Source organism: Ranitomeya imitator, chromosome 3 (genome assembly GCF_032444005.1).
Source record: "Ranitomeya imitator isolate aRanImi1 chromosome 3, aRanImi1.pri, whole genome shotgun sequence".
Taxonomy (NCBI): Eukaryota; Metazoa; Chordata; class Amphibia; order Anura; family Dendrobatidae; genus Ranitomeya; species Ranitomeya imitator.
Window position 1 is genome coordinate 710,410,203 of NC_091284.1, and position 24,635 is coordinate 710,434,837.

Below are 24,635 nucleotides of genomic sequence, written 5' to 3' on the forward strand. Positions count from 1 at the left end.
TCCAGAGTTCTTGTCTGATTACCGGGATGTATTTGATGAGCCCAAGTCCGATGCCCTACCTCCGCATAGGGATTGTGATTGTGCTATCAATTTGATTCCTGGTAGTAAATTCCTGAAAGGTCGACTGTTTAATTTATCCGTGCCTGAGCACGCCGCTATGCACAGTTATGTGAAAGAATCCCTGGAGAAGGGGCATATTCGCCCGTCATCGTCACCATTAGGAACAGGGTTCTTTTTTGTAGCCAAGAAGGATGGTTCGCTGAGACCTTGTATAAATTACCGCCTTCTAAATAAGATCACGGTTAAATTTCAGTACCCCTTGCCATTGTTATCTGATTTGTTTGCTCGGATTAAGGGGGCTAGTTGGTTCACCAAGATAGATCTTCGTGGTGCGTATAATCTGGTGCGAATCAGGCGAGGAGATGAATGGAAAACTGCATTTAATACGCCCGAGGGTCATTTTGAGTATCTAGTGATGCCATTCGGACTTGCCAATGCTCCATCAGTGTTTCAGTCCTTTATGCATGACATCTTCCGAGAGTACCTGGATAAATTCCTGATTGTGTACTTGGATGACATTTTGATCTTCTCGGATGATTGGGAGTCTCATGTGAAGCAGGTCAGAACAGTTTTTCAGGTCCTGCATGCTAATTCTTTGTTTGTGAAGGGATCAAAGTGTCTCTTTGGTGTGAGTAGTGTATAATAGCCATGATCCGTCAAACTCAATCTGACAGGTGCCCCGCCCCTATCAAAGTGTATCAAAATGTGTAACCCCTCCCCTCCTCCTGTCAGCCAGCTGTCCCTGAGGCTGGCTGATTTCCCCTTTTGATATCGTTTGATATACTTTAATTTGTTGCAGTTTGATATTATTCACGTATTTGTTTTATATTTTTATACACGTAGCTCGAGTTTGATTCTGTTAGCTGTGATTTATTCACAGTGTATTCATATAGTGGAGAACTTAAAACACACCAAGCTGTTTATTTGTGGTCCTACTGAACATTAACTAAATGGTAGGGTTATTTGCGGGTCAGAGGTTTATAACACCTAGGTCAATTGCTGTTGTATTTGCGTACCCAATAAATGTTTATTTTCACAAACAGAAGAGCCAGCTTTTCTGTTTGTACATGTAGGGTTTATCTGCGTGTCATTTGCCCATGATATTTGCTTTCTCTTTTTTGTCATTAACAGTAAATTGTAAGCTGTGTTTATTCACAGTGTAGCAGATTTTCTCCTTGATTGTACTCAATACTGTGCAAAGGGTCTCAATACTTATGGCCGTGTGATATTTCAGTTTTTCTTTTTAATAAATTCACAAAAAATCTACATTTCGGTTTTGTTCAGGCATGACGGCGTGCAGGGTGTACATTAATATATATATATATCTCAGAATGCAGCTGAATAGTATTGCTAATTAGGACATATAAATAGAAAATTATGTAGAAACCCAAAGTTTTGATAAGTGTATGAAAATACACCAATATTAACTATTTGTGCTATTTTAGGCGTAAATTTGTCCTATATGTATAGCAGACAGGAGTTGGGGCGATGAAATATGTGTTACAAGCGTAGTGAATTGCAGATATATTCTACAGTGTATGGCATTTTGAGAAATGTGTGGCATAACCAATTACCTATTACGGCCACTAGATGGCAGAATATCATATTAATTATGCATTGGGGTTTACTTTTGGAAACTTACAAATTCCTATAATTATGCTTATACCTTAGGCGTGTATTTACATGGCCCTTTAATTCGCACTTTTACAGACTATATGTGGATTACAGCCTGTATACAGTAACAGGCGGAATGACTGAGTGTAATATTGCACGCAATACTGTGCAAAGGGTCTGAATACTTATGGCCGTGTGATATTTCAGTTTTCTTTTTAATAAATTCGCAAAAAATCTACATTTCTGTTTTGTTCAGGCATGATGGCGTGCAGAGTGTACATTAATATATATATATATATATCTCAGAATGCAGCTGAATAGTATTGCTAATTAGGACATATAAATAGAAAATTATGTAGAAACCCAAAGTTTTGATAAGTGTATGAAAATACACCAATATTAACTATTTGTGCTATTTTAGGCGTAAAATTGGCCTATATGTATAGCAGTCAGGAGTTGGGGCGATGAAATATGTGTTACAAGCGTAGTGAATTGCAGATATATTCTACAGTGTATGGCATTTTGAGAAATGTGTGGCATAACAATTACCTATTACGGCCACATTTCTATGCAGTGTATTTTAGAACCAGTGTTTCTGGCTGCAGACTGTAATGTGTAAGGTATTCTCATTTTTATATATTGTATTTTATAACACACCATGCCGTTTATATAATAATCACAGTTGTGTCTCTACAGGACAACGTGGCTTACAAAGACATTTCATTAATATAAGTGTGAAACTGACAGACAAGCACAGCTGTGTCTCTACAGGCCATGCTGGTCACTAGACAGCCAGAGTTTCTGTGGGGGAGATATACTAACAGAGGTTCTGTTGACCCAAAAAACCGGTGTAGAACGTACACAGAGAGCAACTTACAATATTTACTAAGGTAGCGGAAATGAGTTTACTGCAGTTATCAGAGCATTGTATTTTATTTGACAGCCACAAGTCACACAGGTCATGATGATAGTGTATCTGCAGCATGTTATTTGGAAATAAAGAAGCCTTTTTTGTATTCGCCCGCATTTTATATAAAATCTGCATAAAAAATCTTCTTGGCTACACCAAAACACGTAAGAAACAAATGTATAACTTTTAGATCTACCGCATCCGCAGATATTATTTCAGCGTTCTTTAATTCTACATTATTTTAGCACATATTAATTTCACAACTTTTATATGATATTTATAACACTCATGTTATATGAGTTTTCTAACACATTCTCACAGGGATATTATATATATATTTTGTGTTTTGCGTAATTATTTGACACTGTAATTCGCATTTTATATAAAATATGCATAAAAAAATCTTCACATTCTCACGGGAATATTATAAATATATTTTGTGCTCTGCATCATTATTTGACACTGTAATTCGCATTTTATATAAAATCTGCATAAAAAATCTTGGCTGCACCAAAACACGTAAGAAACAAATGTATAACTTTTAGCGCTGTCGCATCCGCAGATATTATTCCAGCGTTCTTTAATTCTACATTATTTTATCACATATTAATTTCACAACTTTTATATGATATTTATAACACATTCTCATTTATAAGGGATTTATAACACAATATTGTAAAATCATTTATTGGTTTGCGGCCTTACTAATATCCTTTGAAAATAAATTCAGCATTATTATTCCATGCTGTAACATTTCTATTCTGCAGCCGCCTGTTTTGTAAAAATTCAGCATTCTTTTTATATCTTTGGTTTATATTATATTAGCTTTTTGATAATCCCGGGAGTGCCATCTATCTAGCCCTAGTATTTTTGTTATCTCAAAAGGGTGTGACACAGTCACATATATTATTGACAAAACAAAGAATATAGACGGCACCAGGCTCAAAATGCACCCAATCTTTGACGCAAAGCAGCACAATGTCTGCGCAGGATTCGTGTAGCAAGCACAGATAAAGCAGACTACGGCGGTGCTCCACATAGAAAAATCAAGTCCATTCCATATAGTAAAAAAGAAGAATATGTGGCACTCACCCAGAAAAGCTGCTGAATTAAAGTCCTTTATTCATGCTGCGATAAAACGGAACACTTTTGGAGAGGCGGCTGGGATCGGGAGATGGTGCTGGGAGGAGGAGAGGTGGACGACGATCGTTTCGCGCAAATGCGCTTCAACGGGTCCAGCATTCTTTAATTCTACATTATTTTAGCACATATTAATTTCACAACTTTTATATGATATTTATAACACTCATTTTATATGAGTTTTCTAACACATTCTCACGGGGATATATATATATATATATTTTGTGTTATGCACCATTATTTGACACTGTAATTCGCATTTTATATGCCGCTGCTTTTTCTTGTTTTTTTGTGTAAAAATCTCTGGCAGACAGGCACAGCTGTATCTCTACAAGACATGCGGGACACACCAGAGACATTGGAAATTGGGGTTTTTAATGTCGAATTCAGAAAATAACCATTTTATATTGAATGACTAATGATTTCTATAGGCCTACTTTACTATGAAATTATGCATAAAAAATCTTCTTGGTTAACCCAAAACCGTAAGAAACAAACGCATAACTTTTAGCTCGAACACATCAGCATATATTATTACAGTTTTTTGCTGAATTAAAAATTATACAGTTATTTCATATTTTTGGGGCTTAATGACAGGAGAAATTATTGATAGAAACCCAGAGTTTTGATACGTGTATGAAAATACACCAATATTAACTATTTGTGCTATTTTAGGCACAAATTTGGTCTATATGCATAACAGGCAGGAGTTGGGGCGAAGAAATATGTGTTACATGCGTAGTGAATTGCAAATATATTCTGAAGTGTATGGCATTTTGAGAAACGTGTAGCATAACCAATTACCTATCACGGTCACTAGATGGCAGAATATCATATTAATTATACATTGGGGTTTACTTTTGGAAGCTTATAAAGGCGGTGTGTATGTGCACAGGATGACTTATTTTGTTTTTTATAGTCACTAATATCCATATTAAATGACTCTTTAGCTTTATGAGTAAGAGACAACCTACAAATAGAATCCTTTTCCCTAGTAGTTTTATATTCTATGTCTGATATATTTCTACACAAAGCTACAAAACTATTTTGTAGTTTATAATGTATCACAGCAGTTTCATGTGAAGTTACATCTTAGGTTCTGTTCAGACTATTGTAATATCTGTAGCTTAAAATAGAGCCAAATAGCTACTTTCAAACACGGACATACACCATTGATTTTCGTCACAAATGGATCCAATATACACTATATCTCGTGTCACGGTTTATTTTTCCGCGTTACGGTTTAAAGTTATAATCATTTAAATAATAATTTTCTCATTAGATATGTGACTCGCGATATTTATTTGCTTAGGCTAGATCATTTTCAGTTTAACAATACATTTTATCACAAAAATGACCTTATCTGGGGCCCTAGAAACAACCTAGCAGCATTAGTAATCCCCTTTCTTTTTACATTATCAAGAATCCTTGGGTTAAGATAACGTAAGTTTATATGCATAAAGCATTTAATATAGCGCACCAAACATGATATGGTTTTTGATTTCTATGAACTGTCGCAAACAAATCATATAAGGTTAAAAATATGAATATTATTGAATATAATGTTACTTTTGTTCATGTACTACTGGTTTCTTCCTCAGTTGTGATTTTTACCTTTTCTATATAAATATGGGTAAATGAATTGGCCATTATAGATTTATGGCGCTGTAAAGAGAGAGGAGAATTACAGAAAGGAGATGGCTGCAGGCAAATACACACCTTTGTTTCCTGAACGCATCATTCACTGTGAAATAATGCAAAAATTCATCTTTGTATTGACGGTGGCAGCAACATTTTGCCATTATATGTTTATCGTGTCAATGCTGTCGAGGTCTAAAATGTAATCGCACTATACACTATGTGTGTTGTGTGTGATGCATGTGTTGTATGTGTTCTGTGTGGTGTGTGTGTGTGTATGTTTGTCGTGTGTGTTGTATGTGTTGTGTGTGTTTTGTATGTTATGTGTGTTTGTTGTGTGTGTGTGTGTTCTGTATGTTGTGTATGTATGTTTGTTGTATGTGTTGTGTGTGTGTGTTTTGTATGTTATGTGTGTTTGTTGTGTGTGTGTGTGTGTTCTGTATGTTGTGTATGTATGTTTGTTGTATGTGTTGTGTGTGTGTGTTTTGTATGTTATGTGTGTTTGTTGTGTGTGTGTGTGTGTGTGTGTGTTCTGTATGTTGTGTATGTATGTTTGTTGTATGTGTTGTGTGTGTGTGTTTTGTATGTTATGTGTGTTTGTGGTGTGTGTGGGTTCTGTGTTGTGTGTGTGTTCTGTATGTTGTGTATGTATGTTTGTTGTATGTGTTGTGTGTTTTCTGTATGTTATGTGTGTTTGTTGTGTGTGTGTGTGTGTGTTTGCCTGCAGCCATCTCCTTTCTGTAATTCTCCTCTCTCTTTACAGCGCCATAAATCTATAATGGCCAATTCATTTACACATATTTATATAGAAAAGGTAAAAATCACAACTGAGGAAGAAACCAGTAGTACATGAACAAAAGTAACATTATATTCAATAATATTCATATTTTTAACCTTATATGATTTGTTTGCGACAGTTCATAGAAATCAAAAACCATATCATGTTTGGTGGGCTATATTAAATGCTTTATGCATATAAACTTACGTTATCTTAACCCAAGGATTCTTGATAATGTAAAAAGAAAGGGGCTTACTAATGCTGCTAGGTTAAATGATTATAACTTTAAACCGTAACGCGGAAAAATAAACCGTGACACGAGATATAGTGTATATTGGATCCATTTGTGACGAAAATCAATGGTGTATGTCCGTGTTTGAAAGTAGCTATTTGGCTCTATTTTAAGCTACAGATATTACAATAGTCTGAACAGAACCTAAGATGTAACTTCACATGAAACTGCTGTGATACATTATAAACTACAAAATAGTTTTGTAGCTTTGTGTAGAAATATATCAGACATAGAATATAAAACTACTAGGGAAAAGGATTCTATTTGTAGGTTGTCTCTTACTCATAAAGCTAAAGAGTCATTTAATATGGATATTAGTGACTATAAAAAACAAAATAAGTCATCCTGTGCACATACACACCGCCTTTATAAGCTTCCAAAAGTAAACCCCAATGTATAATTAATATGATATTCTGCCATCTAGTGACCGTGATAGGTAATTGGTTATGCTACACGTTTCTCAAAATGCCATACACTTCAGAATATATTTGCAATTCACTACGCATGTAACACATATTTCTTCGCCCCAACTCCTGCCTGTTATGCATATAGACCAAATTTGTGCCTAAAATAGCACAAATAGTTAATATTGGTGTATTTTCATACACGTATCAAAACTCTGGGTTTCTATCAATAATTTCTCCTGTCATTAAGCCCCAAAAATATGAAATAACTGTATAATTTTTAATTCAGCAAAAAACTGTAATAATATATGCTGATGTGTTCGAGCTAAAAGTTATGCGTTTGTTTCTTACGGTTTTGGGTTAACCAAGAAGATTTTTTATGCATAATTTCATAGTAAAGTAGGCCTATAGAAATCATTAGTCATTCAATATAAAATGGTTATTTTCTGAATTCGACATTAAAAACCCCAATTTCCAATGTCTCTGGTGTGTCCCGCATGTCTTGTAGAGATACAGCTGTGCCTGTCTGCCAGAGATTTTTACACAAAAAAACAAGAAAAAGCAGCGGCATATAAAATGCGAATTACAGTGTCAAATAATGGTGCATAACACAAAATATATATATATATATATATATATCCCCGTGAGAATGTGTTAGAAAACTCATATAAAATGAGTGTTATAAATATCATATAAAAGTTGTGAAATTAATATGTGCTAAAATAATGTAGAATTAAAGAATGCTGGACCCGTTGAAGCGCATTTGCGCGAAACGATCGTCGTCCACCTCTCCTCCTCCCAGCACCATCTCCCGATCCCAGCCGCCTCTCCAAAAGTGTTCCGTTTTATCACAGCATGAATAAAGGACTTTAATTCAGCAGCTTTTCTGGGTGAGTGCCACATATTCTTCTTTTTTACTATATGGAATGGACTTGATTTTTCTATGTGGAGCACCGCCGTAGTCTGCTTTATCTGTGCTTGCTACACGAATCCTGCGCAGACATTGTGCTGCTTTGCGTCAAAGATTGGGTGCATTTTGAGCCTGGTGCCGTCTATATTCTTTGTTTTGTCAATAATATATGTGACTGTGTCACACCCTTTTGAGATAACAAAAATACTAGGGCTAGATAGATGGCACTCCCGGGATTATCAAAAAGCTAATATAATATAAACCAAAGATATAAAAAGAATGCTGAATTTTTACAAAACAGGCGGCTGCAGAATAGAAATGTTACAGCATGGAATAATAATGCTGAATTTATTTTCAAAGGATATTAGTAAGGCCGCAAACCAATAAATGATTTTACAATATTGTGTTATAAATCCCTTATAAATGAGAATGTGTTATAAATATCATATAAAAGTTGTGAAATTAATATGTGATAAAATAATGTAGAATTAAAGAACGCTGGAATAATATCTGCGGATGCGACAGCGCTAAAAGTTATACATTTGTTTCTTACGTGTTTTGGTGCAGCCAAGAAGATTTTTTATGCAGATTTTATATAAAATGTGAATTACAGTGTCAAATAATGATGCAGAGCACAAAATATATATATAATACTCCCGTGAGAATGTGAAGAATTTTTTATGCATATTTTATATAAAATGCGAATTACAGTGTCAAATAATTACGCAAAACACAAAATATATATATAATATCCCTGTGAGAATGTGTTAGAAAACTCATATAACATGAGTGTTATAAATATCATATAAAAGTTGTGAAATTAATATGTGCTAAAATAATGTAGAATTAAAGAACGCTGAAATAATATCTGCGGATGCGGTAGATCTAAAAGTTATACATTTGTTTCTTACGTGTTTTGGTGTAGCCAAGAAGATTTTTTATGCAGATTTTATATAAAATGCGGGCGAATACAAAAAAGGCTTCTTTATTTCCAAATAACATGCTGCAGATACACTATCATCATGACCTGTGTGACTTGTGGCTGTCAAATAAAATACAATGCTCTGATAACTGCAGTAAACTCATTTCCGCTACCTTAGTAAATATTGTAAGTTGCTCTCTGTGTACGTTCTACACCGGTTTTTTGGGTCAACAGAACCTCTGTTAGTATATCTCCCCCACAGAAACTCTGGCTGTCTAGTGACCAGCATGGCCTGTAGAGACACAGCTGTGCTTGTCTGTCAGTTTCACACTTATATTAATGAAATGTCTTTGTAAGCCACGTTGTCCTGTAGAGACACAACTGTGATTATTATATAAACGGCATGGTGTGTTATAAAATACAATATATAAAAATGAGAATACCTTACACATTACAGTCTGCAGCCAGAAACACTGGTTCTAAAATACACTGCATAGAAATGTGGCCGTAATAGGTAATTGTTATGCCACACATTTCTCAAAATGCCATACACTGTAGAATATATCTGCAATTCACTACGCTTGTAACACATATTTCATCGCCCCAACTCCTGACTGCTATACATATAGGCCAATTTTACGCCTAAAATAGCACAAATAGTTAATATTGGTGTATTTTCATACACTTATCAAAACTTTGGGTTTCTACATAATTTTCTATTTATATGTCCTAATTAGCAATACTATTCAGCTGCATTCTGAGATATATATATATATATATTAATGTACACTCTGCACGCCATCATGCCTGAACAAAACAGAAATGTAGATTTTTTGCGAATTTATTAAAAAGAAAACTGAAATATCACACGGCCATAAGTATTCAGACCCTTTGCACAGTATTGCGTGCAATATTACACTCAGTCATTCCGCCTGTTACTGTATACAGGCTGTAATCCACATATAGTCTGTAAAAGTGCGAATTAAAGGGCCATGTAAATACACGCCTAAGGTATAAGCATAATTATAGGAATTTGTAAGTTTCCAAAAGTAAACCCCAATGCATAATTAATATGATATTCTGCCATCTAGTGGCCGTAATAGGTAATTGGTTATGCCACACATTTCTCAAAATGCCATACACTGTAGAATATATCTGCAATTCACTACGCTTGTAACACATATTTCATCGCCCCAACTCCTGTCTGCTATACATATAGGACAAATTTACGCCTAAAATAGCACAAATAGTTAATATTGGTGTATTTTCATACACTTATCAAAACTTTGGGTTTCTACATAATTTTCTATTTATATGTCCTAATTAGCAATACTATTCAGCTGCATTCTGAGATATATATATATATTAATGTACACCCTGCACGCCGTCATGCCTGAACAAAACCGAAATGTAGATTTTTTGTGAATTTATTAAAAAGAAAAACTGAAATATCACACGGCCATAAGTATTGAGACCCTTTGCACAGTATTGAGTACAATCAAGGAGAAAATCTGCTACACTGTGAATAAACACAGCTTACAATTTACTGTTAATGACAAAAAAGAGAAAGCAAATATCATGGGCAAATGACACGCAGATAAACCCTACATGTACAAACAGAAAAGCTGGCTCTTCTGTTTGTGAAAATAAACATTTATTGGGTACGCAAATACAACAGCAATTGACCTAGGTGTTATAAACCTCTGACCCGCAAATAACCCTACCATTTAGTTAATGTTCAGTAGGACCACAAATAAACAGCTTGGTGTGTTTTAAGTTCTCCACTATATGAATACACTGTGAATAAATCACAGCTAACAGAATCAAACTCGAGCTACGTGTATAAAAATATAAAACAAATACGTGAATAATATCAAACTGCAACAAATTAAAGTATATCAAACGATATCAAAAGGGGAAATCAGCCAGCCTCAGGGACAGCTGGCTGACAGGAGGAGGGGAGGGGTTACACATTTTGATACACTTTGATAGGGGCGGGGCACCTGTCAGATTGAGTTTGACGGATCATGGCTATTATACACTACTGGTGTGCAGAAGGTTTCATTTTTGGGGTTCATCTTTTCCCCTTCTACTATCGAGATGGATCCTGTTAAGGTCCAAGCCATCCATGATTGGACTCAGCCGACATCTCTGAAAAGTCTGCAAAAGTTCCTGGGCTTTGCTAATTTTTATCGTCGCTTCATCTGCAATTTTTTTAGTATTGCCAAACCATTGACCGATTTGACCAAGAAGGGTGCTGATTTGGTCAATTGGTCTTCTGTTGCTGTGGAAGCTTTTCAAGACTTGAAGCGTCGTTTTTCTTCTGCCCCTGTGTTGTGTCAACCAGATGTTTCTCTTCCGTTCCAGGTCGAGGTTGATGCTTCTGAGATTGGAGCAGGGGCTGTTTTGTCGCAGAGAGGTTCTGATTGCTCAGTGATGAAACCATGCGCTTTTTTTTCCAGGAAGTTTTCGCCTGCTGAGCGAAATTATGATGTGGGCAACCGAGAGTTGCTGGCCATGAAGTGGGCATTCGAGGAGTGGCGTCATTGGCTTGAAGGAGCTAAGCATCGCGTGGTGGTATTGACTGATCTTAAGAACTTGACTTATCTTGAGTCTGCTAAGCGGTTGAATCCTAGACAGGCTCGTTGGTCGCTGTTTTTTGCCCGTTTTGACTTTGTGATTTCGTACCTTCCGGGCTCTAAAAATGTGAAGGCGGATGCTCTGTCTAGGAGTTTTGTGCCCGACTCTCCGGGTTTGTCTGAGCCGGCGGGTATCCTCAAGGAAGGAGTAATTGTGTCTGTCATCTCCCCTGATTTGCGGCGGGTGCTGCAAAAATTTCATGCTAATAAACCTGATCGTTGTCCAGCTGAGAGACTGTTTGTCCCTGATAGGTGGACCAATAAAGTTATCTCTGAGGTTCATTGTTCGGTGTTGGCTGGTCATCCTGGAATCTTTGGTACCAGAGAGTTGGTGGCTAGATCCTTTTGGTGGCCGTCTCTGTCGCGGGACGTGTGTGTTTTTGTGCAGTCCTGTGGGATTTGTGCTCGGGCTAAGCCCTGCTGTTCTCGTGCCAGTGGGTTGCTTTTGCCCTTGCCGGTCCCGAAGAGGCCTTGGACACATATCTCTATGGATTTTATTTCTGATCTTCCCGTTTCTCAAAAGATGTCAGTCATTTGGGTGGTCTGTGATCGCTTTTCTAAGATGGTCCATCTGGTACCCTTGTCTAAATTGCCTTCCTCCTCTGATTTGGTGCCATTGTTCTTCCAGCATGTGGTTCGTTTACATGGCATTCCAGAGAATATTGTTTCTGACAGAGGTTCCCAGTTTGTTTCAAGGTTTTGGCGAGCCTTTTGTGGTAGGATGGGCATTGACTTGTCTTTTTCCTCGGCTTTCCATCCTCAGACTAATGGCCAGACCGAACGAACCAATCAGACCTTGGAAACCTATCTGAGATGCTTTGTTTCTGCCGATCAGGATGACTGGGTGTCCTTTTTGCCTTTGGCTGAGTTCGCCCTTAATAATCGGGCCAGCTCGGCTACCTTGGTTTCGCCATTTTTCTGCAATTCTGGGTTCCATCCTCGTTTCTCTTCAGGACAGGTTGAGTCTTCGGACTGTCCTGGTGTGGATACTGTGGTGGACAGGTTGCAGCAGATTTGGACTCATGTAGTGGACAATTTGACCTTGTCCCAGGAGAAGGCTCAACGTTTCGCTAATCGCAGACGCCGTGTGGGTCCCCAACTTCGTGTTGGGGATCTGGTTTGGTTATCTTCTCGTCATATTCCTATGAAGGTTTCCTCTCCGAAGTTTAAACCTCGTTTCATTGGTCCGTATAGGATTTCTGAGGTTCTTAATCCTGTGTCTTTTCGTCTGACCCTTCCAGATTCTTTTTCCATACATAACGTATTCCATAGGTCATTGTTGCGGAGATACGTGGCACCTATGGTTCCATCTGTTGATCCTCCTGCCCCGGTTTTGGTGGAGGGAGAGTTGGAGTATATTGTGGAGAAGATTTTGGATTCTCGTGTTTCAAGACGGAAACTCCTGTATCTGGTTAAGTGGAAGGGTTATGCTCAGGAAGATAATTCCTGGGCCTTTGCCTCTGATGTCCATGCTCCCGATCTTGTTCATGCCTTTCATATGGCTCATCCTGGTCGTCCTGGAGGCTCTGGTGAGGGTTCGGTGACCCCTCCTCAAGGGGGGGGGTACTGTTGTGAATTCTGTGGCAGAGCTCCCTCCTGTGGTCACAAGTGGTACTTCGGCTGATTCTCTCTGTGAGCTTCTGTTGGTGGAGGGAAGTGGTACTGCGGCTTCTGAGTTTCCTCCCTCAGGTGATCTGGTGAGGTCGTTAGGTGCTTCTCTACTTAACTCCACCTAATGCTTTGATCCTGGCTTCCTGTCAATGTTCCAGTGTTGGACTTGCTTTTCCCTGGATCATTCCTGTGGCCTGCTGCTCTGCATAGCTAAGTTCTTCTTTGCTATTTGTTTGCTATTTTTTCTGTCCAGCTTGTCTAATTTGTTGCTGGAAGCTCTGGGACGCAAAGGGTGTACCTCCGTGCCGTTAGTTCGGTACGGAGGGTCTTTTTGCCCCCTTTGCGTGGTTTTCTTTAGGGTTTTGTGTAGACCGCAAAGTTACCTTTTCTATCCTCTATCTGTTAAGAAAGTCGGGCCTCACTTTGCTGAATCTATTTCATCTCTACGTTTGTCTTTTCATCTTAACTCACAGTCATTATATGTGGGGGGCTGCCTTTTCCTTTGGGGTATTTCTCTGAGGCAAGGTAGGCTTATTTTCTATCTTCAGGCTAGTTAGTTTCTCAGGCTGCGCCGAGTTGCATAGGCAGAGTTAGGCGCAATCCACGGCTGCCTCTAGTGTTGTTTGGAGAGGATTAGGGATTGCGGTCTGCAGAGTTCCCAAGTCTCAGAGCTCGTTCTATGATTTTGGGTTATTGTCAGATCACTGTATGTGCTCTGACCACTATGTCCATTGTAGTACTGAATTGCCTTTTATAACACCCAGCTAAAAACCATACCAAGGCACTTTCGAACATTTCACCAGAACGACCCAAAATCTTTCATGGTCAGAGGCATCCAGCATATTCAACTTGGGATCTGTGGTGGGGACATTAAACGGTTACTTGCCCAGAAAGAATGTAGGTGGATCACCGTTTTGGGCACAATGTCCCCCCACGGTCTTAATGAATCACATGGATTTGCCTCATTCCTCTGACCAACTTTGTTCTAGTTATACTACGTATTATCTTGTTGCCTTATGTGTCCCTATTTGACTTACTGCTGCTGTATGTTCTTTTTATTTTGTTTTTTTATTGATTTTAATGGATGTTTTTATTCATTCTTTCAGTTAGTTGCTATATTGCAACATATTGATCTCAATACTTACGACATGATCCGTTCAAGATGTACCCGTATATCCTGTTTGATGTCACGCGTCTTACATCGTAATAAATGAAGTGGAGCCTTTGAAAATATCCAATTTGTCATACATTGAGGAGATGTGTGATTTCGGCATGGACTTATTATTGTACAGTCATATTATCTTGTTATTTGGCAAATAATTAATATGGTAATATTATTGAAATTATAACGTCTGCTTGACAATAGATTATGTAGCTATTAATGTAATGTTTATGGTCATATATTTATTACCTTTCAAGTGAGTGATGGCACTCTCAGTTTTATTTACATTTTCCCATCTTTTCTTTCCCGTTCCCTCCTTCCCCTCTCCCCCCCCTTTTTTCGATTTTGCCCCCTGTCTTGGCATGGTACACGGTGGGGGTTGGGCGACAGCCTCCCTGGTGTGACCGGTCTCTACTGGGTTGGCTCACGGGCAATTGCCCTATTACAGGCTGAGTCTGTCATCTGGTATTTTAAGTATAGTTGTGCTTGTATATTCATGCTGATTTATTTAAAATCTTGGTTTATTTATTTATATATATATTGTTTTATGCTCTAGTCATTTATATTCTAGATATGTGATGCTGTCCGTATACACTATCTTGTATTTAACCCCGTGTGCCGGCGTGCTGTCACCCCCCAATGCACTTTCTTCACTTGCTCTATACTGGGGCGGTTCTTGGCGCCAACCGCCCCATGAGATCGTGCAGTGGTGTTTTTGACAGGGAGGAGTGACTGCCTGCCGTCACCGGGCGGTATGCTTGTATTCAAGCTGTGGGGTTTGTGTCGGCGCTGTGTGTGCGCCGTGATATTCTGGCGGCGCATGCGCACTATATCTGTGCGCCGACTAGCCGCTGTTATCCCAGCGGATCTTCTTCGCTCGCTCAGCTGTGGAGCGGATGTTATTGTTTGCCGCTCCACGTGACTCAGTAGTAGCGATGCGGATATGGACGAGCAGCTGATTAGTTCTGAATACTAGTGTCAGAAATCCATTTCTATTGGTGGAATCGCATCATGTGACATCTTATGCCGGATATTTAGGGAGGGTACATTTGCCATCAAAACCACGCCCCCTGAAGAAGGTGTACCGGCACCGAAATGTGCGTTGGGGAGTTAGGACCGGTCACGCCTGCCTTTCACCACATGGGTAATTACTGTTTATAACGTCTCCGTCACTGTGGCTTACTTTGGGGATATTGTTTACTTCTATTAGACCGGCTATTTACGTCTTGGGTTATTTTGAGAGGGTGTGATTGGGATTGATGGAGGTCACTTGACCTGCTTTGCTCTTAAAAAGCCCCCTCTCTTTCCCTATTTCTAAATACATGACTTAGCCTGTCTTATTTACTTATTTTACCATACCCCCTTTATATACAACATTTAGTACCGCAGTCACTGAGGATATTTGACCTAGCACTTTATACCCTGTGTAGTCATCTGTTTAGGCATGGTGTACCGTTCCTTACTTATGTTGGAATTTTGTCCCACACCTGTTGTTATCATGCCGTTACTTCATGTATTGATTGCTCTTTTTGAACTGTAAACATGCACAATAACAGTTCTGTTTTTATCTTACTTTATTAAATATGAAGTCTTTTCACGTTTGTAAAATATTGGTATGCTCTTTGACTCATTGTTCACCTGTTATACTATCCTCCCTTCTATGTAGTGCAGTCGTCTTGGTCCCTTTTCAGAAAAGCACCCCCCAAAGTATGTTTTCCCCATCATGCTTCACAGTTGGGACGGTGTTCTTGGGGTTGTATTCATCCTTCTTCCTCCAAACACGGCGAGTTAATACCAAAAAGTTCTAGTTCATCTAATCTGACCAAATAACCTTCTCCCATGCCTCCACTGGATCATCCAGATAGTCATTGGTGAGCTTGAAAGGGGACTGGACATGTTCTGGCGTGAGCAGGGGGACCTTGCATGCACTAAAGAATTGTAATCCATGATGGCATAGTGTCTTACTAACAGTAATATTTGAAACTTTGGTCTCAGCTCTCTTCAGGTCATTAACCAGGTTTTTCCCTGTAGTTCGGTGCTCATTCCTGACCTTTCTGAGAATCATGCTTACCCCACGAGGTGAGATCTTGCATGGAGCCCCAGACCGACACTCATCTTGTGCTTGCCTATTGTCATGTAGCCCATCCCAGCCTTGTGCATATCTACATTTTTAACCCTGGTATCCTTATATAGCTCTTTGGTCTTAGCCATGGTGGAGAGGTTGGAGTGTGATTGATTGAGTGTATGGACAGGTGTCTTTTATACAGGTAACAAGTTCAAACAGGTGCAATTAATACAAATAGTTTACACTGTTGTACCCTTGGACTGCAGGGCAGCTTGAACTTGCTTGGATGTTAGTCGAGGTTCTTTATCCAACATCCGCACAATCTTGCATTGAAATCTCTTGTCAATTTTTCTTTTCCGTCCACATCTAGGGAGGTTAGCCACAGTGCCATGGGCTTTAAACTTCTTGATGACACTGCGCACGGTAGACACAGGAACATTCAGGTCTTTGGAGATGGACTTGTAGCCTTGAGATTGCTCATGGTTCCTCACAATTTGGTTTCTCAAGTCCTCAGACAGTTCTTTGGTCTTCTTTCTTTTCCTCATGCTCAATGTGGTACACACAAGGACACAGGACAGAGGTTGAGTCAACTTTAATCCATGTCAACTGGCTGCAAGTGTGATTTAGTTATTGCCAACACATGTTAGGTGCCACAGGTAAGTTACAGGTGCTGATAATTACACAAATTAGAGAAGCATCACATGATTTTTCGAACAGTGCCAATACTTTTGTTCACCCCCTTTTTTATGTTTGGTGTGGAATTATATCCAATTTGGCTTTAGGACAATTCTTTTTGTGTTTTTTCATTTAAGACAAATTAAATGAAGATAATAATACCAATTAATTTGTGTTTGCAATCATTTTCAGGAAGAAAATGAGTATTATCTGACAGAATTGCAGGGGTGTCAATACTTTTGGCCATGACTGTAGTAATACAATAAGGGGTAATACGAAGGCTCTTGATTAATGCCTTGAAATGGAAAATTGTGGGAAAGTGATGTTATAGTGTAGATGCAGGGCACCACACAGTTTTCAGTTAGCCAGCCTTGTGGATGGGAGGTATATTTGCGAGTAAGGCTACTTTCACACTAGTGTCGGCCCGTCGCAGAGCGTCGGGCCGACGTACCGATGCATCCTGTGAAAACGCAGCATAATAGGGGCAGCGGATGCATTATTACAATGCATCCGCTGCCCCATTGTGAGTTGCGGGGAGGAGGGGGCGGAGTTCCGGCCACGCATGTGCGGTCGGATATGGCGGACACGACGCACAAAAAAAGTTACATGTAACTTTTTTTGTTACGACGGTCCGCTGTTGTGATAAGGTAATTCAGTACCACAATGGACATAGAGGTCAGAGCACATACAGTGACCTGACAATAACCCAAAAACATAGAACGAGCTCTGAGACGTGGGAACTCTGCTGACCGCAATCCCTAATCCTCTCCAACCACACTAGAGGCAGCCGTGGATTGCGCCTAACGCTCCCTATGCAACTCGGCACAGCCTGAGAAACTAGCTAGCCTGAAGATAGAAAATAAGCCTACCTTGCCTCAGAGAAATACCCCAAAGGAAAAGGCAGCCCCCACATATAATGACTGTGAGTTAAGATGAAAAGACAAACATAGAGATGAAATAGATTTAGCAAAGTGAGGCCCGACTTTCTGAACAGAGCGAGGATAGGAAAGGAAACTTTGCGGTCAACACAAAACCCTACAAAAACCACGCCAAGGGGCAAAAAGACCCTCCGTACCGAACTAACGGCACAGAGGTACACCCTCTGCGTCCCAGAGCTTCCAGCAAGCAGGAAAAAACAAATAGACAAGCTGGACAGAAAAAGCAGCAAACAAAATAGCAAAGCAGAACTTAGCTATGCAGAGCAGCAGGCCACAGGAACGATCCAGGAGGAAACAGGTCCAAAACTAGAACATTGACTGGAGGCCAGGATCAAAGCACTAGGTGGAGTTAAATAGAGCAGCACCTAACGACTTCACCACATCACCTGAGGAAGGAAACTCAGAGGCCGTAGTACCACTTTCCTCCAACAACGGAAGCTCACAGAGAGAATCAGCCGAAGTACCACTTGTGACCACAGGAGGGAGCTCTGCCACAGAATTCACAACAGTCCGCCACAACACGACGCAACTGTCGCAATGCGTCGCTAATGTTAGTCTATGGGGAAAAAACGCATCCTGCAGACAACTTTGCAGGATGCATTTTTTCACCAAAACGACACATTGTGACGTGCATCGTACGACACTAGTGTGAAAGTAGCCTAAGAGAGTGACTTCCTGGTCAGTAAGTCTGCAGTTACAGTAGTTATTAGCTCTGGAGGAGAAATTAAGTGAGCCACATACCAGTGTGTGTTAAAAGGAAGATTGCTACAGTCCTAAGCCATGTAAGAACCTGTACTGGATAAAGTGGCATCTAATATATAAAATTGAGTGTGTGTGTGTGTGTGTCGACCACGCCCACTCCACATAGCCATGCCCACTCCACATAGCCATGCCCACTCCACATAGCCACGCCCACTCCACATAGCCACGCCCACTCCACATAGCAGGCACAGGCCACATCTAGCTCGTGTCTAGAATGGAGTTGCTTCTGTGAGGCATGACATTATTGGAAAGGGAGGAGCCTCATGGATGGGATAGAGATGTGAGGGGAAAAATGAGAGATGTCAGGGGGAAAATGAGAGAAGTGGGGTGCTGCTGCAGTATGAGGCTGTGCATAGAGAAGAGTGAGGCGCTGCAGGTGGAGTGTATAAGGCCACATTCACACGTTCAGTGTTTGGTCAGTATTTTACCTCAGTATTTATAAGCCTAAACAACGAGTGGGAGAAAAATACAGAAGTGGTGACGTGTTTCTAATATACTTTTCCTCTGATTGTTTTAGTCCAAGCTTTAGCTTACAAATACTGAGGTAAAAATACTGACCAATACAGTGCCTGTGTTGCCCATAGCAACCAATCACTAAGCCTTTTTCATTTCACCAGAGCTGTTTAAAAAAGATAAAAGCTGAGCTGTGAATGGCTGCTATGAGCAACAGTTTTCCTTATATATTATATACAAGGGGGATGACATACAGGTATATACTGATGGGAAAATGATAGGTGTGAGGTCAAAATGACAGACGTTAGTGAGGAAAATGAGAGGAGTGAGGGCAAAAAAATGAGATGAGTGAGGGGGAAAATGAGAGGAGTGAGAGGGAAAATGAGAGATGTGTGGGGAAAAATGACAGAAGTGAGGTGCTATAACTAACCACAGTTAGTTACTATACCCGGGCAGCGCCGGGCTCTTCAGCTAGTACTAAATAAAGCTGAAAGCACCTGGATCCTGGCAAGTGGTACAGAGAAGGAAGGAGCGTTCAGCTGCAGTGGATATGGTCAGAGTCCAAGGAGATACAGTTGTGCGTAACCCTGAGATAGCACAGACAAAGTGGGGTTGAGAAGGCAATGTGCAGGTCAGACACATGAGTGCTAGTGACGTGATGATGGATTTGCCAGACTGGGGCACATGTACTGCTGAAGAGGACTATGATTAATGAAGATGAAGAACAATTAGTGAGAATACAAGCCACGTATTATACATTATAGAAATGTTCAAAAATAATGACCCAACAAGGTGCTAGGGGCAAGTCCAAACTATACCAGAAAAAGAAGAAGGGAATCTCACGCCCCATCAATTTAATATGAAAAATTCTTTATTAGTACAAAAAACATAACATGAATACATTGACGGTTTTGCCCAGAGTTTTAGAATTAAGCACATAATTATACATCTTATTACTTCTACCCAAGTGCATGACCTTGCATTTATCCCCATTAAAGCTCATTTGCCATTCGTCAGCCCAAGCATCTAGTTTACATAAATCATCCTGTAATATAAAATTGTCCTCCTCTGTATTGATTACCCTGCAGAGTTTAGTGTCATCTGCAAATATTGAAATTCTGCTCTGTATGCCCCCCTACAAGGTCATTAATAAATATGTTAAAAAGAAGAGGGCCCAATACTGACTCCTGTGGTACCCCACTGCTAACCGCAAACCAGTCCGAGTGTGCTCCATTAATAACCACCCTTTGTTTCCTATCCCTGAGCCAGCTCTCAACCCACTTACACATATTTTCCCCTATCCCCATTATTCTCATTTTATGTATCAACCTTTTGTGTGGCATCGTATCAAAAGCTTTTGAAAAGTCCATATACACTACATCCACTGGGTTCCCTTGGTCCAGTCCGTAACTTGCCTCTTCATAGAAATTGATCAGATTAGTTTGACAGGAACGGTCCCTAGTAAACCCATGCTGATACTGGGTCATGAGGTTATTCCTCTTCAGATACTCCAGTATAGCATCCCTTAGAATGCCCTCCAGGATTTTACCAACACTAGAGGTTAAGCTTACTGGCCTATAATTTCCGAGGTCAGTTTTTGTCCCCTTTTTGAATATTGGCACCACATTTGCTATATGCCAGTCCTGTGGTACAGACCCTGTTATTATGGAGTCTTTAAAGATTAAAAATAATGGACTATCAATGACTGTACTTAATTCCTGAAGTACTCGGGGGTGTATCCCTTCCGGTCCCGGAGATTTGTCAATTTTAGTGATTTTTAGACGCCGCAGTACTTCCTGCTGGGTTAAGCAGGTGACATTTGATGGGGAATTTTTGTTCACTGATCATATTGTCTGCCATGGAATTTTCTTGAGTAAATACTGATGAAAAAAAGTCATTTAGCATATTGGCTTTTTCCTCATCCTCTTCCACCATTTCACCCAGACTATTTTTAAGGGGGCTAACACTATCATTTTTTAGTTTCTTACTATTTACGTAGTTAAAGAATATTTTGGGATTATTTTTACTCTCTCTGGCACTGAGTCTCTCTGTCTCAATTTTTGCTGCCTTAATTTGCTTTTTACAGAATTTATTTAATTTTCTGTATTTATTTAATGCCTTATCACTACCTACTTCCTTTAATTATCTAAATGCTTTCTTTTTGTCCCTTATTGCGCCCCTTACAGCTCTATTTAGCTTTATTGGTTTCCTTCTATTTCTAGTATGTTTATTCCCATACAGTATATACTGTGCACAGGTCCTATCCAGGATGCTAATAAACGTCTCCCATTTTCTGTGTGTATTTTTATGTCTCAGGATATCATCCCAGTTAATTGCTCCAAGATCATCTCTCATCCGTTGGAAATTTGCCCTCCTGAAGTTTAGTGTCCTTGTAAACCCTCTACTACACATCTTATTAAAGGATACATGAAAACTTATTATTTTGGGATCACTATTCCCCAAGTGACCCCCAACCCTTATATTTGATATGCGGTCTGGCCTGTTGGTTAATATTAGGTCTAGCAGTGCCCCCCTTCTTGTTGGGTCCTGAACCAGTTGTGAATGGTAGTCTCTCATAGTTGTCAAAAAACGATTACCTTTGCTGGAACTGCAGGTTTCTGTTCCCCTATCTATTTCAGGGTAGTTGAAGTCCCCCATAATAATGACTTCTCCTTGAGTCGCAGCTTCATCTATTTGCCTTATGAGGATATTCTCCGTTGCTTCCATTATTTTTGGAGACTTATAACTAACCCCTATCAGTAATTTATTATTTTTTCCCCTCCCCTTATCTCCACCCACTGTCAGGACTCTAGATTCCCTGTTTCATTTGTGGTACTGTTTGCCTTTTTCCAAGATGGTGTCTGCTGCTTCGCTTCTGCCCATGTGATCCACCTTCCCTGCCTTTATAACCCTGGTTCACATCCCACTCCTTGCTTGTTTATTCTGCTAGTACTCCTGGCTTGTGCTGCAAAAGATTTTCCTGCTTCAGATACTCCGGCTCCGCCTCCTCGGCAAACCTTTCCAGCTCTCAGAGGTGTTTGTGCTGCAAGCTGTTTTGCCTGTGTTTCTCTGCTAAGTACCTTCCACCTACCTCTAACTTTGTCATTTGTGCCAATGTGCACCATGACCGCTGGGTCCTCATCAGCCCCTCCCAGTAATCTGTCAACCCAATCAGCGATGTGTCGGACTCGAGCGCCAGGTAGGAAGCACACCGTTCGACGATCCCTGTCTTTGTAACAGATTGCCCTATCTGTTCCCCTAATAATTGAGTCCCCCACTACCAGCACCTGTCTGGCCTGCCCTGCTCTCCTATTTCCCTCCTTACTGTAGCAGTCATTCCTCCGGCTTTCAAAGGACATGCCTGGCTGCAGCAGTGCTGCCCCTGTACTGGCACCCCATCATCTGCCAACTTAGCAAACTTACAGGACTAGACTCCCTGGCACTCTTCCCTCTACCCGACCTTCTAACTGTCACCCAGCTTGCTGCTTCACTGTCCTGCAGCTCCATCCTACCATCCTCATCTATCCAATTGAGCGTTTGCTCAGTGAGCAGAAGACTCCTTTCCATATTGTCAATGGATTTCAGTGTTGCCAGCTGCACATTTAGATTCAGAATCTGGGCTTCCAAATGCTCAACGTGCTCACATCTCGCACAGCAGTATGCACCTTCGACCGGCTGCTCAAGGATTGCATACATGTGGCATGATGTCCACTGGATGGCATTAACAATAGTGAAACACAATTCCTAATGGGGATTGCACCAGACAGAAAAGTTAAATAAAAAATAAATGCAAAGTATTAATAAAATACAGACAGCAATTCAGTAATTCCTCCCTTGGAAACTCCCTGAATCCAAAGTCACTGAATCACAAGTCACACACTTACCGCCGTTCGCACTTAGGCTCAGGTCACACTCAGCTTGTTCACACTCGCTAAGCTGAAGATTTAAAGAGATTCTTTTTTTTTTTCTTTTTCCCCTCAGCAGCAATCCACCTTGCTGTTCAATGCACTTCCAAAAGTCTCAGTATATTTTGTGCTGTATACTGCAGTCTCAGTGTAGTGTATGTGATGTATACAGCAATCTCATGTATCCTATTAATGTATAGAGCAGAGTCTTCATGTATCCTATGTGATGTATACACAGCAGTCTCAATATATCTTATGTGATGTATAGAGGACAGTCTCTGTATCCTATGTGATACTGCTTCAGTCTCATTGTTCTGTTGTATGAAGCAGCAGCAATAGACAACATATTTGAAAATGTCTAACATAAAAATTGTCTGCAGGCCAAACAACCAATCACAGCACAACATTAATTTTTCAAGCGAACAATACAAAATGAAAGGTGCTCTATTATTGGCAGTTATGAAAAGCAAATATGCAAATTGCCTCTTCTGAGAAAAAGAGGACTTAAACTCTATAGCGCCACCTCTTTAAGTCCTCTTTTTCTCATAAGAGGCAATTTGCATATTATATTTCCCAGAGGAGCATTGCATGGCGAATAAGCCTCCTTACCTTGACAAGCCAGAGAGGGTATGTCACTCTCCATAAGGAGAAACGATACCCCTATGAAAAGCAAAAACATTTTTGTTTTAGACAGTTTCATAAGTCTTCACCAATATCTTTAACTACATGGAAGATATACAGAGGGACAGGGAGGGTGGATCTGGGTGCGGAGGGGAGGACTCAGAGCTGTCAGGAGGGGTTTTAATGATGATGATGTCATCCTGTAATTCACAGGAGATTGATGTCCTGTCTACATATTAGTGTATAAATTTTAAAGTATAATAAATGACCCATTGGTGATATCAGGGCTTATTAGGGACACCAGGGTAAGCCTTCGTTGAGCGGGGGCACCACAACGTTCCCCCTAGGGCGCCAACCCCCGCTGATAGGCAGCCACCAGTATAGGTACCATCTAGGGATTTCTCCTTCCCCCTACACTAGTTTTTCACGGTTTGTTTTGTTGTGGTTTTTTGGTGTAGCCACAGGTTGGTGGCATTTTAAAAATTTATTATAATTATTAACATTTTGGGTTTTTTATGATTCTCCTACATATTAGTGTATGTAATGAACTGGTTATCATACTGGATATCACAAGACCCAATGTCCTATAATGAAGGACAGGAAATATTTACACATCGCTTTGGTTGAATGAAACAATTGGATGGAAGAATTCCATTCTGACAGTATTGGCCAACAGGATAAGCCCCGAGTGGACTTGCTGCATAGCACACCTCATACTTGCCGTTTTCTAGATCTGCTGCTATTAGCCTGGTTTGTGGAACTTGTTCTCAAAAAGCATGTACTGCTGTGTTATCACTTGCTGCTCTTTGAAATGGGTTGTCCCAGAAACTACATTTTAATTAACAGATCTTTGAATAACAATAACTTCCACAATTGGATGTGTTTAAAAAAATGTTCCTGTGCTGAGATAATCTTATAAATGTGCCCCTGCTGTGTACTCTGTAATGGCTGTGTCTGACCGTACAGGGACATGGTCTGATCATACCACAGCTCCTTGGCAGGGGGGGAAGCAATAGAGAATATACAGACAGGACAGTACGAGATTGCAGTTAATTCTTTTTTTGTGAGGCAAAACATTTCAGTGCCTGTTTTTAAGCAAAAGTATTTGTTTGTGTGTGGATTATTGCAAATTTAAT